At 39.8% G+C, this 18,516-nt stretch overlaps 1 protein-coding gene, 1 long non-coding RNA gene and 1 other non-coding gene across 24 annotated transcripts in view; 2 read left to right on the top strand and 1 right to left on the bottom strand.

Annotated features, from left to right (window-relative positions):
- Positions 1–18,516, bottom strand: part of LOC140618214 (signal-regulatory protein beta-1-like) — a 58,077-nt gene that overhangs the window by 35,611 nt on the left and 3,950 nt on the right. For 2 of the 22 annotated variants that reach the window (XR_012018399.1, XM_072800338.1), the window contains exons 2-3: positions 18,032–18,186; positions 17,234–17,336 (exon numbers count right to left, since the gene is read on the bottom strand). The exons of 2 other annotated variants lie outside the window; for them this stretch is intronic. The gene's annotated coding sequence lies outside the window, so the exon portion shown is untranslated. Of the gene's footprint in view, positions 1–6,487; positions 6,620–9,245; positions 9,288–11,127; positions 11,241–17,215; positions 17,343–18,031; positions 18,187–18,516 lie in introns of all 22 variants that reach the window. 18 more of the 22 variants (XR_012018400.1, XM_072800339.1, XR_012018402.1 and 15 more) reach the window with 15 other exon arrangements.
- On the top strand, positions 5,766–7,535 carry LOC140618217 (uncharacterized). The gene is made up of 2 exons (XR_012018417.1): positions 5,766–6,747; positions 7,373–7,535. It is a non-coding gene; the product is annotated as an uncharacterized lncRNA (long non-coding RNA).
- On the top strand, positions 8,148–8,254 carry LOC140618896 (U6 spliceosomal RNA). The gene has a single exon (XR_012018894.1). It is a non-coding gene; the product is annotated as a U6 spliceosomal RNA (small nuclear RNA).

The following is an 18,516-nucleotide window of genomic DNA, read 5'->3' as shown; positions in this document are numbered from 1 at the left end:
ACGTGACAGTGATGGCAGAGCTTCCAAAAACACAATGAACAGGCAGTTCAAATGAGAAGTAACACAATGTTTTAAATCTCTGGGATTTTTTTTCCCATACTGAAATCACATTATATTAGTTTTCAAATGCTATTGTAATAAATTATTAAAAATGTAGTGCCTGAAATGTACTATCTTATAATTCTGGGATCAGGAATCCAAAATTAGTGTTGTTGGGCTAACACCAAGGGTCAGTCATGATGCATTTCTTCTGGCGATCTCTTCCTTGCTTTTCCAAATTCTAGAAGCTGCCCACATTCCTTTACTCATGGTTCCCATTTTCTTACCGTATCAAATTCTTGCCTCTATTCTCACTTCTCCTTTTCTGACTTTGACTTTCCTGCCTCCTTCTTACAAGGACTCCTGTGACTATGTCAGAGCCACTTTGATGATCTAGGATAATCTCTTAATAGCAAGAGTTATGACTTAACTACTTCTGCAAAATCTCATTTCCTGTGTAAGAGGAAACTATTCACAGGTTCTGGGTATTAGGATACAGACCTCTTTGCAGGGCCATTGTTCTGTCAACTACATGTCTCCGCAGACTATTATAGAAATAGGTTAGCATAAAAAAAAATTTTGTATGGGCCACTATCATACAGGCTGAGTGAGCAGGCTGAGTGAAATAAGTCAATCGGAGAAGGACAAACATTATATGGCCTCATTCATTTGGGGAATATAAAAAATAGTGGAAGGAAATAAAGGGGAAAGCATAAAAAGTGAATGGGAAATAACAGAAAGGGAGACAGACATGAGAGACTCCTAACTCTGGGAAACGAACTAGGGGTTGTGGAAGGGGAGGTGGGCGGGGGGTGGGGGTGACTGGGTGATGGGCACTGAGAGGGGCACTTGATGGGATGAGTACTGGGTGTTATTCTAGATGTTAGCAAATTGAACACCAATAAAAAATAAATTTATAAAAAAAGAATCTGAAAGGACTATTCAAGCAGTCAATTGATGGAGTTCTTTGCAAAATAAAACTAGAAATCAATAGCAGAAGAAGTAATCAATATTCTCAAATGTATTTTTTTAAAGATTTTATTTATTTGTTCATGAGAAACACAGAGATAGAGGCAGAGAGAGAAGCAGGCGACCTATCAGGAGCCCGATGCAGGACCTGATCCAGGGATTCCCGGATCAGGACCTGAGCCAAAGACAGATGCTCAACCACTGAGCCACCCAGGTGCCCTCAAATGTATTGAAATGAAACAACACACTCTAAAAAACCCAAAAGGGCAAAGAAGGAATCATAGAGGATTTAGAAAACACCTTGGGATAAATGAAAATGAAAACACAACATGCTCAAACCCAATGGTCTGTGGTGACAGCAGTGCCAAGTCAAAATTTATAGGTGTAATGCCTACATTTAGAGAGAGGCAAGATCACAAATCTATTAACAACTCTCATTGTAAGATATCAGAGAAATAAGTTAAAAATAAACCCAAAGCTAGCAGAACGAAGTAAAAAGGGCTAGTATAGATATAAAAAATAATTTGAATAAAAAACAAGAGGGAAATTAAACAAACTGAAGAGTACCTCTTCAGAATAACCAACATAGTTGACAAAACATTAGCTAGATTGACTAACAAAAGAGAGAGAGAGAGAGAGAAATGACTTCTCTAACTAAAGTCAGAAATAAGAGGAAGACATTACAAAGAATATCGTAGAAATAAAGGAGATTCAAAAAGAATACACTGAACATTGTACACCAATAAATGGGAAATCCTAGATAAAATGGATGACTTTTTAGACACACACAACTTACCATGGCTGAATCATGAACACATAGAACTTCTGAATAGAATATCACTAATAAAGGGATTGAATCAATAATCAAAAATTTCCCAACAAAGAAAAGCCCAGGACCATATAGCTTCACGAGAGACTCTTTCCAAAAATTAAAAAAAAAAAAATCAAAAAAGTAACACTAATCCTCTTTAAACTATTCCAAAAAACATAAGAGGAAAGAAGTCTTCTAAGTAATTTCTAGTTATTTGAGACTCATCCTAGGGCAGCATTATGCTGATACCAAAGCCAACAAAGGCACTCCAAGAAAACTACACACCAATATCTTGTTTGAATATTGATGCAACAATGCTCAACAAAACATTAGCAAATCAAGCTCAACAGCATATTAAAAGAATTATACACAATATCCAAGTGGAATATCTTCCTGGAATGCAGAATGCAGATTCAACATATGAAAGTCAGACAGTGTAATAGTCCACATTTATAGAATGAAGGAAAATGAACATGATCATTTCTTTCGATTCAGAAAATCGGTCAACAAAATTAAAGATATTTCGTGATAAAAACAATCAATAAACTAGGAATAGATGGAAACCTACACAAAATGATAAAGTCATATATGAAATACCTATAACTAACATCATCCTACATGGGGAAGGTCTGAAAGGTTTCCTCTAAGACCAGGAACATGGCAAAGATGCCTACTTTCACCACTTGTATCAACACAATAGTAGAAATTCCAGAAATGTAATTAGGCAAGAAAAATAAATAAGTAGCATCCAAACTGCAAAGGACTGAGTAAAACTATATTTCTTTGCACATGACATGATTTCATGAGTAGCAATCTTAAAGGTTCCACACATAAACATAAACTGTTAGAGTTAATAATTGATTCAGCTCTTTTGTGTTATACAAATACAATAGTCATGAACCAGGAGCATTCTATATGCTAGTGATGAACAACTCAAAAAGGAAATTCAAACAATTCCATTTACACTGACATCAAAAACTATAAAATACTTAGGAGTAAATTTTTGTATGGAAAAAACACTGAAAAATGCAAAACATTGCTGAAAGAAATAAAAGAAGCCATAAATAAATGGAAAAACATCCCCCACTGGTGGGTTGGAAGGCTTCATCAGTACTACCTAAAGCAATCTTGATATTCAAACAATCACTATCAAAATCCCACGGCATTTTTTTTCAGAAACAGAAAAGCCCATTCTAAAATTCATATACAATCTCAAGGGATGTCAAATCACCAAACAATCCTGGAAAAGAACATAATTGGGGAACTCATACTTTTTATTTGAATACTTATTACAAACTGTAATAATCAGAGTACTATGATACTGAGAATAAGATACAAATATAGAGCAATGGAATAGCATAGAGGCCCCAGCAATGAATCCTCACATATAAAGTCCAATAGTTTTCAACAACAGTGCTAAGATTATTCAATGGAGTAAGAACAGCCTTTTCATAAAGAACAACACTAAGTGCTGGGAAAACAAGATATCTAAATGTGAAGAACAAAATTGAACCCTTACTTTGCTCTACATAGAGAAATGAACTCAGATTGTTTGAAAGGACTTAAGTTTAAGAGCTAAGACCATAAACATCTGAGGAAAAACTATAGGCAAAACTCATGATATTGAATTTAGCAGTGATTACTAGGGCATGACCCCAAAAGCACACATAAGAAAATAAAAAATATATGAATTGGTCTTCACCAAAATTAAAAGCTTTTGTACAGCAGAGGACAATATCAAAAGTGACAAAATAACTCACAGAATAGGAGAAAGTTAACTCAATGATGCAAAGCATATTTATCACAATGGATTAATAACTAGCATTATAAAGAACTCCTATAATTCAGCAACCAAATAACAAAACGCCCAGTTAAAAAATGGACCAAAGACTACAATAGACATTTCTCCAAAGAAGGTATTCAAATGGTGAGAAAGCACATGACAAGATGTTGAAGATCACCAGTCATTGGAAAAATGAAAATCAAAACCACAGTGAGATATCTCTTCATTCCTTAGAATGGCTGGCTTTTATCAAAAACAAAACAATACAATACAATAAGAAATCAGAAAAGCTATAGATACCTAGGAATAAACCTAACAAAAGGTAAAGGATCTGTACTCTGAAAACTATAGAACACTTATAAAAGAAATTGAGGAAGACATAAAAAATTGGAAAAACTTCCTGTGCTCATGGACGGGAAGAACCAATATTGTTAAAATATCTGCTACCCCAAAAAATCTATATATTCAATGCTATCCTTAACAATACATCATCAGAATTTTTCAGAGAGCTGGAAAAAATAATGCTAAAATTTGTATGGAATCAGAAAAGACTCTGAAAAGCCAAAGGAATGTTGAAAAAAGAAAAACCAAAGCTGGTGGTATCACAATTTTGAACTTCAAGCTGTATTACAAAGTTGTGATCAGTAAGACAGAAAAATAGACACATACATCAGTAGAACTGAAGAGAGATCCCATAAATGAACCCTCAACTCTATGGTCAACTAATCTTTGATATTTTAATCTTTTATTTATTGAAAGAAAAGAATATCCAATGGAAAAAATATTTTCAGCAAATTGTGTTGGAAAATTGGATAGCCACATACTGAAGAATGAAACTGGACCATTTTCTTACACATACAGAATAAAATAACTCAAAATGGATGAAAGACCTAATGTGGGCAGGAATCCATCCAAATCCTAGAGGAGAATACAGGCAGCAATCTCTTTGACCTTGGTTGTAGCAACTTCTTCCTAGACACATCTCCAAAGACAAGGGAAACAAAAGCAAAAATGAACTACTGGGACTTGATCAAGATAAAAAACTTATGCACAGCAAATGAAACAGTTAATAAAACCCAAAGACAGCTTACAGAAAGGGAGAAGATATTTATAAATGCCTTATCAGATAAAGGTCTAGTATCCAAAATCTATAAAGAACTTATCAAACTCAACAGCCAAAAAAACAAATAATCCAGTCAAGAAATGGGTAGAAGACATGAACAGACATTTCTCCAAAGAAGGCATACAAATGGCCAACAGACATATGAAAAAATGCTCAGCAGTACTCCACATCAAGGAAGTGCAAATCAAAACCACAATGACATACCACCTCATGGCAGTCAGAATGGCTAAAATTAACAAGTCAGGAAATGAAAGGTGTTGGCAGGGATGCAGAGAAAGGAGAAGCCTCTTATACTGTTGGTGGGAATGCAAGCTGGTACAGTCATTCTGGAAAACAGTATGGAGGTTCTTCAAGAAGTTGAAAATAGAGCAACCCTACAACCCAGCAGTTACACTATTAGGTATTTATCCAAAGGATACAGACATAGTGATTTGAAGGGGCACCTGTACCCCAATGTTTATAACACAATGTCCACAATAGTCAAACTATGGAAAGAGCCCAGATGTCCATGGACGGATGAATGGATAAGGAAGATATGGGGTATATATACAGTGGAATATTACTCAGCCATTAAAGAACTGAAATCTTGCCATTTGCAATGATGTGGGTTGAACAAAGTGAAATTAGTCAATCAGAGAAAGACAATTATCATATGACCTAACTCATATGTGGAATTTAAGAAACAACAAAGGATCATAGGGAAGGGAGGAAAAAATAAAATAAGACAAAATCAGAGGGAGAGAGAGAAACCACAAGAGACCCTTAACCCTAGGAAGCAAACTGAGGGTTGCTGGAGAGGAGTGGGGAGAATGGGGTTATAGGCATTAAGGAGGGCACGTGATGTAATGAGCACAGGGTGTTATATGCAACTGATGAATCATTAACCTCTACCTCTGAAACTAACAATACACTATATGTTAATTTTTTATTTTAAATTTAAAAAGGAAAGAAAAATTCCATGAGCATGAGCGTTTGTGTATGCAGCTTTTTTCACACCCACCTATACATGTACACATATGAAGACACACACACACACACACACACAAACACACACAAGTGCATTCCCGCATATATATAATGTGTGGCCTAGCATGTTAGTATAGAGTTCATTTTGAGGAATAAATGAAATTATAAAACATGTTAAAATTCAGTAAAAAATTTGACACATAGGAAACATCCAGCACATCATTCATAAAAGTTTCTGAGTTCACAGAGCAGAACTGGAACTCTAGAGACCCCTGAGTGTGATAAGTGATGGCTCTTCTTCTGTTTGACTATCTGTGTTTTCTGATGTTTCTGCAATTAGCCTCCACTGAAAATGAAGGAGCATAACATGGTTAACAGAATGATCTGTGCAGCTGGGTGGCCTGGACATGAATCCCAGCTGGGCCACTCTGACTTAAGTAAGTGATATTGGGCCTGCTGCTCTTCCTGCCTCAGGTTCCCCATCTGTGATCAGGACAGTCTGAGCTACCAGGCAGGGCATTGTGAGGATTAGATCAACGAACACACACAACATTGTCATTGTTACCCATTGAAGCATCAACTGTTTGGACACCTCTGGTAACCAGCTGCAGGTGATGGATTCATAGAGGAAATGCTCAGATCCCTAATGTCATGCTCTCAGATGATACCCAGTCCTTGGCCTTCTTTGGCAGACCTAGGTAGCACATCTGTGCTTACCTGGAGGCCTTCAGTGTCCACGGGCAGGGAGAGGTTGAGGAGTCAGGGAAAGGGGAGTCTCCCCCAAGGCAATGCTCACCTGTGAGTCCCAACAGCAGAGCCAGCAGCAGGTAGGGAAGGGGGCTGGGTTCAGAGGCAGGAGCTGACATTGTGGAGGCCAGAGGACCCTGCTCTGTGCAAACGTGTGTGCTGGGGAAAATGAGCCTCTGTTCTGTAGAAAAGAAATATCCACCCCTCATGTGATATAAGGGAAGCATCTCTGATGCAGTGACATAGCTGTGAGGCAGCAATCTGCTTCTGCATTGTGAAACAGAAGTCATGTACAGAAGACCTTACATGGTGAGGAGGAAATGTAGGAAGAGGCCTTTTCTTATGTTTCAGAGGGAGTGGACAGTTCTAGCAGAAACAATGGTTCCTGCCAACCTGGGGCCTCTGCGCTTTGCACTGGGCCCCTCCCCCCATCTGGAGGTCTTCCAGGTGATTCTTCACTTAGAATCTCCAAGCCAAGAAGAATCTGTGGTTGGGGGCTTGTCCTAAACTCCTGAGCCTATGACACTTGGGGGTGGCTAGCTTGTGCCCTCATTCGGTACCTTCCTCCACCAAGAGCTACTGTACTGGAGGAAGGAACGGATTTGACAGGACCTGAAAAACTTGGGGATCAAATGAGGTCTGCTCCACAACTGACTCCCTATTGTAACCCTTTATTGATGGAACTGGTAAAACTTCACCTCAATGCACAGTGCACTGTGGACCTCAGAAAGGGTTGTGCTTGGGGCACCTCACTGGCTTATTGGTGGAGTTAGTAACTCTTGATTCAGGGTTGTGTTTTTGGGCCCCAAGTGGGTGTAGAGATAACTTTTTGTCTAGAAAAAACAATCTATAAAACAATCTATAAGAAACAATCTATAAAAAGTCTATAAAAAAGAAGAAGTTGCATGTGTTTGCATCATTTCTTTTCTTTCAGGAGAGGAAGTGGGTTTCGCTGTCCTCAAAATCACATTCCCAGGCATTTATCTGATGGATATGAAGACTACAGCCTCACAAAAACCTGTGTGTGAATGTCTACAGAAGCCTTCTTTGTAATGGTAAAAAGCTGGTAACAAGTAAAATATCCAGTGATAAGTGAATGGTGGAACCAAGTGTGCTACATTTCTATGAGGAAATACTACTCAGCAATAAAAAGGAATAATTTATTTTCATGTGCACAGCTTGTAAGTTTCCAAAGGCATTACATTGTGTGAACAAAATCAATCTCATGATGTCACATACTGTGTGACTCCACTGACACAACATTCTTGACATTATAGAGAACAGATTGGCATGTGCCAGAGGTTGGTGTGATGGAGCTGACTGTCCCTAAGAAAGAGTAGCACAAGGGTAACCTCTGTGGCCACAGAACTGTTTGTACCCTGAATATGGTGGTGGTTACACAAAATACACATAAGCAGGTGGACACGCACAAAAGCTAGGGGTGTTACACGATTGAGCTATAAAATCCAATATCATTATAATGAGGACACTGACTATGATGTTATCCAACATTAAAATATTATGTTGATTGGGTAAAGATGTGCATACGTGGGTGGGTCAGGAGTGACAGAGCATTGTATCCCAATCATCCATAGTGGGAAGTCAGTGAATATTTCCGACGGGTGAGAAGTCAAGAAGTGGCAATATAAGCATGCTATCTGAGTTCTGGCTATCATCTCTAGAAGAAGCAGTTAAAAATAACCAAGTAAGTGCTCGCTTTGGCAGCACATATACTAAAATTGGAATGGTACAGAGAGGGTTAGCATGGCCCCTGCACAGGAATGACATGCAAAATAATCAATTAAAAGACTATAAAATGGTTGCCTCTGGGAGATAGAGAATAGTGGGAGGTAGGGAGACTCTAATCTTCATATGTAGAACGTATAGAACTATTTGCCTCTGAAACCATGTGCATATGTAAGTTTAATGAAGGTAAAAACTAAGCTAGTTGAGCTGATTGGTGTTGGAAGAGTTACACATAAGAGAATGTCCATACTTTGAGCATTAGTATGAGTGTGATAAGCTTGTTGGAATAAGATTGATGTTCAAAACTCAATTACAATCCTATAAAGCAGTTCCAAGCCTCAATGGCGATATGCTTCATAAAAAGAACCATACATGGATGGAGTGGTTTATTATATGGCAAAGATGGTTGTGCTGACCAGTGAGTGCTGGATAATTTATCCCAATGGGAGAAAAAATGCAAGATTCCTGTCATTTATCACACACACACACACACACACACACATACACACACGCAACTCAGAAGAACAAAGCTAGATCAGGTATAAATGGAAAGAGCAAAACTTCATCAAAGATTAACAGCTTATTTTGTGCTACAGTAGCTCCCAAATGATACTAACTCTGCTGCTATGTGGACCATGGCAGAAGAACACGAGGGATCCTCTCATGTGTGCCCAAGGGTAGAGAGAAATACTTGTAAAGTTGTCTTACCCAAGTAGTAGGTTAGCTTTAATATCATCCTCAGAAGAATCTCTAAGCAGTAGCATATTCTTATAATACACAGCTATAGAGCTGTGGAAAGTTAATAAAGTGGAGCTACATATAGCAACATGAAGAAATCCCACAAGCTGTATTAAGCATAAAAAATAAAAGTTGCAGAATGTCGTATAGGGTGTAATAGCATTTATATAAAATATAAAACATGCAAGTAAAATTGGATAATGCTTAAGGATTATCGTATGCTGTGAAATTATAAAATCAAATTTGAGAATGAGAAACTCCAGAGGAAGGGCAAGATGGCAGAAGAGTAGGGGTCCTCGACTCACCTGGTCCCACCAACTTACCTAGATGACTTTCAAAACATCCTGAACACCTACGAATTTGACCTGAGATTCAAAGAGAGAACAGCTGGAATGCTACCGACAGAAGGGTTTTCACTTCTAACAAGGTACGAAGGCGAGAAAAAAATAAATAAATGAATGAAAAAGAATCACGTGGAGGAGGGGCACCGCGAGTAGCAGGGCTAAAGGGCAGCAGCGGGAGCCTCAGGGACAGGAAAGCCCAGCTCTGGAGAAGTGGGAACTTGAAAAACCTACGCCAGAATTTTCCCTGATGGAAAAGTGCTTAGTAGGGAAATCGGGCAAAATCCCAGGAGGGGCCGTGAAGCCTCAAGATTCCCCGAGTCACTATTAGAGGAGGGGCTCCCGGGGGAAAGCTCACCGCAAACCTCGGGTCCCATATCCATAAAGGGCTGGAGCACCACAGCCCCGGTTGGTCAGGTGGGCCTGCTCTAGACGGAGGTGGCTGTGCCCCATTCCCTTTGGGAGAGGCGGCCCCCAGGAGCTGGGGCCCAGCAGCACAGGGCCCCGGATCCCAGGCCATCCAAGCCGGGGATCCTGCGTTCCCCCGGGACAGGCGGAACAGGGGAGGGCACAGGACACTGAGAACTGTCCTGCCACTAGGTGACTCCAAGTTGTGCAGATCAGTGCACCCGCGCCTGCCCCGGGAGCACGTAGGCCAGTGTGGACTGGAAGACTGCATTAGTTACTCTCGGGGAGCTGACTCCAGAGCTGGAGAGCTGGCCACCGCCACCATTCTGTTTCCTCCTGGTTTCACCAAGTGCCCGGGAGAGGTGCGGCCGCCAGGGAACAAAGGCCTCACAGGATAAACAGCTCTTACTGAGCCGGGCACCTGGCAAGGGGCGGGACATCTCCGCCCAGGCACAGACACCTGAGAATCAGCACAGCAGACTGCTCCCCCTGAAGACCAGCTGGAAGTACAGGGCAGGACCAAGTTCTTGACCAAGCAGTGATGGAAACCTCCAGGACCAAGGGAAAATAGTATATAGAACTAAAGCCCCCCCCCTTTATTTTTTAACCTTTTTTTTCCTTTTTCCATTACAACCTGTTTTTGTATCAGACTAAAAACTTCCAATATTTTTTTCTCTTTTTCCACCTTAACTACAATATTTTACCAGCTGTTCAGTTTTAAGTTCTTTTCCTTTTTCACTTTCATATTTCTACAATTACATGTCTTAGATACATTTTTCACTTCTGGATTTCCTTCAACGTATTCAATTTAATTTTGGGAGATATACGAGAAATGGATTAATGTTTTGTGTTTTGTGTTTTCTCTGCCTCGTTTTGTTCTACAATGTGGAAGGTAATAACTTCTAAAACATGACCAGCGTAGACTGAGAACCAAGTGGAATACTGTGCTGGTTCATTCTGTGAGATTACATTCTCTCCTCACTCCCATTCTGCACCCCTTTTTTATCTTGTTTATGTTTTGGTGGTCATTGTTGGGGCTACAATTCTATAAGTATTGCTGTTTTATATAAATTTGGGGTTGAGCATGTTCTAACATACAGAACAAAATACACTCAGAACCAAGAGAATCACCCTCTAGGACTCCTCAGGTAGAACACATTCTCTCTCTACCCCCCTTTTTTTCTTTGTTCTCTTTTTCTGCTTTACTTTTGTTTTCTTTTTCTTCTTCTTTGGGGTTGTTGGCCTCTTATTTTTTCTACTTTGTTTTAAAATTTATTTTTCACATTAGTGGTCCTTTTGTTTTATTTTGTTCTGATCTTCTTTTTCATTTTCTGGTCTCTGACCTCTTTGGAATCATCTAGGGTGTACTTTACGTAGGTTGTGGCTGATATTTTTGACTCAGCCTGCTCATACAGCCACTCTGCACTGAACAAAATGACTAGAAGAAAGAATTCACCACAGAAGAAAGAACCAGAATCAGTACTCTCTGCCACAGAGTTACAGAATATGGATTTCAATTCGATGTCAGAAAGCCAATTCAGAAGCACAATTATAAAGCTACTCGTGGCTCTGGAAAAAAAAACCAAACATAAAAGACTCTAGAGATTTCATTGCTGTAGAGTTGAGATCTAATCAGGCTGAAATTAAAAATAAGTTAAATGAGATGCAATCCAAACTTGATGTCCTAACTTCTAGGGTTAATGAGGTGGAAGGAAGAGTGAGTGACATAGAAGACAAGTTGATGGTAAGGAAGGAAGCTGAGGAAAAAAGGGAAAGCCAATTAAGAGACAATGAGGAAAGGCTTAGGGAAATAAATGATAGCATGGGAATATAACTGTGGTTCCAGAGGAGGCCAAGAGGGAGAGTGCCACAAAGTATATTTGAACAAATCATAGCTGAGAACTTCCCTAATTTGGGGTGGGAACCAGGCATTCAAATCCAAGAGATAGAGAGGTCCCTCCCAAAAATCAATAAAAACCATTCAACACCTCAACATTTATTAGTGAAACTTGCAAATTCCAAAGATAAAGAGAAAATCATGAAAGCAACAAGAGACTAGAGATTCTTAACTTATATGGGGAGAAACATAACAGCAGATTAACAGCAGACCCATCCACAGAGACCTGGCAGGCCAGAAAGGGCTGGCAGCATATATTCAGGGTACTGAAAGAGAAGAACATGCAGCCAAGAATACTTTATCCAGCAAAGCTGTCATTCAGAATAGGAGAGAGAAAGAGCTTCTAAGATAGGCAGAAGCTGAAAGAATATGTGACCACCAAACCAACTCTGCAAGAAATATTAAGGGGGACTCTGTAAAAGAAAGAAGAAGTCCAAAGTAGTAATCCACAAACACAGGACTGAATAGGTATTATGATGACACTAAATTCATATCTTTCAATTCATATCTTTCAATTATTCTCTGGACATGAATGGGCTAAATGATCGCATCAAAAGGAGCATGATATTGAACTGGATGAAAAATCAAGACCCATCTATTTGCTGTCTACAAGAGAATCATTTTAGACCTAAGGACACCTCCCACCTGAAAATGAAACGGTGGAGAACTACTTATCATTCAAATGATCCTCAAAAGAAAGCAGGGGTAGCCATCCTCATAGCAGATAAATTAAAGTTTATCCCAAAGACTGTAGTAAGAGATGAAGAGAGACACTATATCATACTTAAAGGGTCTATCCAACAAGAAGACTTAACAATCAAGAATATCTATGCCCCTAATCTGGGAGCTGCCAAGTATATCAATTAATAACCAAAGTAAAGAGATACTTAGATACTAAAGCACCAGTTGTAGGAGACTTCAACACAGCTCTTTCTGCAAATGACAGATTTTCTAAGCAGAACATCACCAAAGAAACAAGGGCCTTATATGATATACTGGACCAGATGGATTTCAGATATATACAGAACTTTCCATCCGAATGCAACTGAATACACATTCTTCTCGGGGCATATGGAACTTTCTACAGAATAGACCACATACTGGCTCACAAATCAGATCTCAACCGATACCAAAAAAGATTGGGATGTCCGTGCTTATTTTCAGACCACAATGCTTTGAAACCAGGACCCAAGCAGAAGAAGAAATTTGGAAGAAAGTCAAACATATGGAGGTTAAAGAGCATCCTACTAAAAGAGGAAAGGGTCAACCAGGAAATTAGAGAAGAACTAAAAAGATTCAGGGAAAGTCATGAAAATGATGATACGACCATTCAAAATCTTTGGGATACAGCAAAAGCAGTCCTGAGAGGGGAATACATCGCAATACAAGCAACCCTCAAAAAACTGGGAAAAAACCAAATACACAAGCTAACCTTGCACCTAAAGGAACTGGAGAAAGAACAGCAAGTAAAACCTACACCAGGCAGAAGAAGGGAAATAATAAAGATTCAAGCAGAACTCAATGAAATAGGGACCAGAAGAACTGTAGAACAGATCAACTAAACCAGGAGTTGTTTCTTTGAAAGAATTAATAAGATAGATAAACCACTAGCCAGACTTATTAAAAAGAAAAAAGACTCAAATTAATAAAATCATGCATGAAAGAGGAGAGATCACAACCAATAACAAGGAAATACAAACGATTTTAAAAACTTATTATGAGCAGCTATATGCCAACAAATTAGGCAATCTAGAAGGAATGGATGCATTTCTGGAAAACCACAAATTACCAAAACTGTAACAGGAAGAAGTAGAAAACTTCAACAGGACAATAACCAGTGAGGAAATTGAAGCAATCATCAAAAACTTCCCAAGACACACAAGTCCATGGCCAGATGGCTTCTCAGGGGGAATTCTATCAAATGTTTCTTTTTTAAAAAGATTTTATTTATTTATTCATGATAGACACACAGAAAGAGAGACAGAGAGGCAGAGACACAAGCAGAGGAAGAAGCAGGCTCCATGCAGGGAGTCTGACATGGGACTCGATCCCAGGTCCCCAGGATGATGCCCTGGGCAGAAGGCGGCACTAAACCACTGAGCCACCCTGGCTGCCCTCTGTCAAATGTTTAAAGAAGAAATAATACCTATTCTATTAAAGCTGTTCCAAAGGATAGAAAAGGATGGAATATTTCCAAACTTGTTTTATGAGTCTAGCATCACCTTGATTCCAAAACCAGACAAAGACCCCACCAAAAAGGACAAGCATAGACCAATATCCCTGATGAACACAGAAGCAAAAATTCTCAACAAGATACTAACCAATAGGATCCAACAGTACGTTAAGATGATTCACCATGATCATCACCAGGGATGATTCATCCCTCGGATGCAAGGTTGGTTCAACACTCATAAAACAATCAACATGATAGAAAACATCAACAAGAGAAAAAACAAGAACCATATGATCCTCTCAATAGATGCAGAGAAAGTATTTGAAGAAACACAGAATCCATTCCTGATCAAAACTCTTCAGAGAATGAACAGAAATCTCACATATGAACAGAAATCTCACAGAGGAAGACATAGACATGGCGAACAAGCACATGAGAAAATGCTTTGCATCACTTGCCATCAGGGAAATACAAATCAAAACCACAATGAGATACCACCTGACACCAGTGAGAATGGGGAAAATTAACAAGGTAGGAAACCTCAATTGTTGGAGAGGATGTGGAGAAAGGGGAACCCTCTTGCACTGTTGGTGGGAATGTGAACTGGTGCAGCCCCTCTGGAAAACTGTGTGGAGGTTCCTCAAAGAGTTAAAAATAGATCTGCCCTACGACTCAGCAATTGCACTGCTGGGGATTTACCCGAAAGATACAGATGCAATGAAACGCTGGGACACCTGCACCCCGATGTTCATAGCAGCAATGTCCACAATAGCCAAACTGTGGAAGGAGCCTCGGTGTCCATCGAAAGATGAATGGATAAAGAAGATGTGGTTTATGTATACATTGGAATATTACTCAGCCATTAGAAATGACAAATACACAACATTTTCTTCGACGTGAATGGAACTGGAGGGTATAATGCTGAGTGAAATAAGTCATTCAGAGAAGGACAAACATTATATGGTTACACTCATGCGGGGAATATACAAAATAGTGAAAGGGAATAAAGGAGAAAGGAGAAAAAATAAGTGGGAAATATAAGAAAGGGAGACAGAACAGGAGACTCCTAACTCTGGGAAACGAACTAGGGGTGTCAGAAGGGGAGGTGAGTGGGGGGTGGAGGTAACTGGGTGTTGGGCACTGAGGGGGGCACTTGATGGGATGAGCACTGGATGTTATTCGTTATGTTGGCAAATTGAACACCAATAAAAAAATAAATTAATAAAAAATAAATAAATAATAATAATAATAATAAAACGTCTATCAATTTGGAAAAGAAAAGAAAAAGAAGAAGGAAAGCAAAGAAAAAACTTGGTTGCAATATTAAAACATACCTCTAACTTCAAAAAAAAAAAAAACTCTTCAGAGTGTAGAGATAGAGGGAACATCTCTCAGTATCTTAAGAGGCATCTATGAAAAGCCCACAGGAAATATCATTCTCGGTGGGGAAAAACTGAGAGGCTTTCCCCTTTCCCCACTGTTATTCAACATAGTACTAGAAGTCCTAGCCTCAGCAATCAGACAACAAAAAGAAATAAAAGGCATTCAAATTGGCTAAGAAGAGGTCAAACTCTCCCTCTTCACAGATGACATGATACTGCATATTAAAACCCAAAAGTTTCCACCCCAAGATTGCTAGAACTCATACAACAATTCGGCAGTGTGGCAGGATACAAAATCAATGCCCAGAAATCAATGGCATTTCTATACACTAACAATGAGACTGCAAAAAGAGAAATTAAGGAATCAGTCCCATTTATAATTGCACCCAAAACCATAAGGTACCTAGTAACAAACACAACCAAAGAGGTAAGGGATCTATACCCTAAAAATTGCAGAAAACTTCTGAAAGAAATTGAGGAAGACACAAAGAGATGGCCATGCTCATGGATTGGAAGAATTAATATTGCCAAAATATCTATACTACCCATGGCAATTTACATGTTCAATGCAATCCCTATCAAAATACCATGGACTTTCTTCAGTGAGTTGGAACAAATCATCTTAAAATCTGTCTGGAATCCAACAAGACCCTGAATAGCCAGGGGAATATTGAAAAAGAAAACCAGAGCCAGGGGCATCACAATGCTGTTTACGAGTTGTACTACAATGCTGTGGTCATCAAGACATTGTGGTACTGGCACAAAAACAGACACATAGCAGCAATATCCACAATAGCTAAACTGTGGAAGGAGTCTCGGGGTCCATCAGGAGATGAATGGATAAAGAAGATGCGGTCTATGTATACAATGGAATATTCCTCAGCCATTAGAAATGACGAATACCCACCATTTCCTTCGACGTGGATGGAACTGGAGGGTATTATGCTGAGTGAAATAAGTCAATCGGAGAAGGACAAACATTCTATGGTTACACTCATACGGGGAATATAAAAAATAGTGAAAGGGATTATAGGGGAAAGAAGAGAAAATGAGTGAGAAAAATCAGTGAGGGTGACAGTGAGGGTGACATGAGAGGCTCCTAACTTTGGGAAATGAACGAGGGGTGGTGGAAAGGAGGTGGGTAGGGGGATGGGGTGACTGGGTGATGGGCACTGAGGGGAGCACTGGATGGGATGCGCACTGGGTGTTATACTATATGTTGGAAAGTCAAACTCCAATAAAAAAAGGGAGAATGAGAAACTCTAAATTCACTCAGTGTTTTCAAAAGAAACGGAACATCACGGCTAAATGTTAATATTTGGCATAGATCCGGTGGTAGGACTGAGGATTTTTATTCTATTTCTCTATATTTCGGAACTGAAAAATGCTTTCCATGTAGACATTTCAAAATAGATCGATGTTAAATTAAAATCTTACTTGCGGAACTTCTGTCGAAAAGTAAAATGTGCTCATTCAAAATATGGAAGCAGTCTAAGTGACCATTGTAGATGAATGGATAAAAATGGTGGTGTATGTGTGTGTGTATACATATACATATACATACACATACACATATACATATACATACAGACGTGATATGTGTGTATATATATGCCATATAATTATACACATATAATGCTGTATCACTCAGCTTGAAAAGGATGAAATCTTGCCATTTGCAACAACATGGTTGGAGCTAGAGAGTGCAATGCTGAGTGAAATAAGTCACTCAGAGAAAGAAAAACACCATCTAATTTCCCTTATATGTGGAATTGAAGAAACAAAACAAAAGGTTAAAAAATCTCAAACCAAAAAACAGAAGCTTGACAAGCTTGACTATAGGGAACAAACTGATGGTCACCAGAGGAGATCGGGTGTGGGAATGGGTGATTGGTGAAGGAGATTAACATTACACCTAACAGGATGCGCATTGAGTAATGTATAGAATTATTGAATCACTGTATTGTACACCTAAAACTAATATAACACTGTATGGTAACTACACTGGAATTAACATTAAAAAAATAAAAAACAAAAGTCAAATGTGCTCTGAAAATTAAGGGTTGTTCCTGATCAGGAGCAGAATGGAAACCTTGTTTTCTTGACCCACTTGATTCTCCTTTAAGACAGAGGTAGGGCCAGTTTGAAGCTCAGTCCATCAGGATTCAGACATCTCTGGGTCCCACAGATCAAAGTCCATCCTCCATGCAGCTCTGAAGCTCAGAGAGAAGGAACATCAGAGATGTGAGGAAGGGATCGTGTCCAGGGTAGGAGTTAAGACTGGCAGCTTCTCCCCCCACCCCCCGCCCCCGCGTGAGCTTCTTGGACAGAGTGGGAGGCAATGGATTGCAGAGCATGCAGGAGCAGTCGGGAAAATCATGCACTCATTCATTCATTCTTGTATTAATTCCCCAAATACCTCTTGAGCACCTACCATGTGGCAGGCACTCTGCAAAACTGGACTCATGGTGCAGATCAGAAAAAAGACGCCAACTCACCTCACCCCAGCCCCTCTGTCTCAGTTTGAGCTCTTTCACACCCACATTTATCTTTCCCACTAGTCAGAGCCTTGCAGTCGCTTAGTGGGCTCCATTCATAGTCTTAGTAATACTTTCCTTAATCATTCCAAAGATAAGTCCTATGAATCCTGAGATATATAAAATTATATGAGGGCACTCTTGGACTTTGAAGATCAAAGCTTTGACCTTCATCCCAACTCCACAACTGGGATCCCCACCCAGGACTCCAAGGGACTTCATTTAAAAATCTTCAGACCCAAGGGCACTGTAGGATGCATGAGAGCTGGAAGCCTCTGAGATTTCCAACAACATTTAGAGAAAACAAGAGCTTCCCAACCTTCACTTGAAGCTAGATCCCCCTGGTGTACTGTGTGAAATAGTGGGCTCACTTTGGACTCCTTTGGACAGCCCATGATGGTGACATGACTTCTCTCTCTAGGCACTAAGGCCTACCTCCAAATCACCTGTTACAGGTTCTGTCGCCTGCAGATGTAGGTGACTATGAAGCTCATCACCAGCAGCACCTTGAAGCCCAGAAACAAAGCTACAAAGAAAAGAACAGGCATCCCAATGGGCAACAGGAGACATCAAATGGGGGGCTCTCTGAGTTTAAATACCTCACTCCACTCAGGAGACAAGGTGAACCAGGAGCTCAGCAGTAGAGGTGAGCTTAACTGGGCTTCCAGTGGGCTTGTATGTGCCATGGGGTGCTGTGGACAGTATGAGGTTGGCCTGGATGGGAGATTGTACTTCATGTTGCACCCTACAGGTGAGCACCCGCTCAGACTCCTGGCCTGACACATTCACCAAATGCAAGCTTCCCAAGGTGTAGTGCCCATCACTATTCTCCTTGGATGTGAGTTGCTCAGTTCCC

This window comes from Canis lupus, chromosome 26, assembly GCF_048164855.1.
Source record: "Canis lupus baileyi chromosome 26, mCanLup2.hap1, whole genome shotgun sequence".
Taxonomy (NCBI): Eukaryota; Metazoa; Chordata; class Mammalia; order Carnivora; family Canidae; genus Canis; species Canis lupus.
The sequence above is the reverse complement of the archived record's forward strand: the minus strand, read 5'-3'. Positions and strand labels throughout refer to the sequence as shown.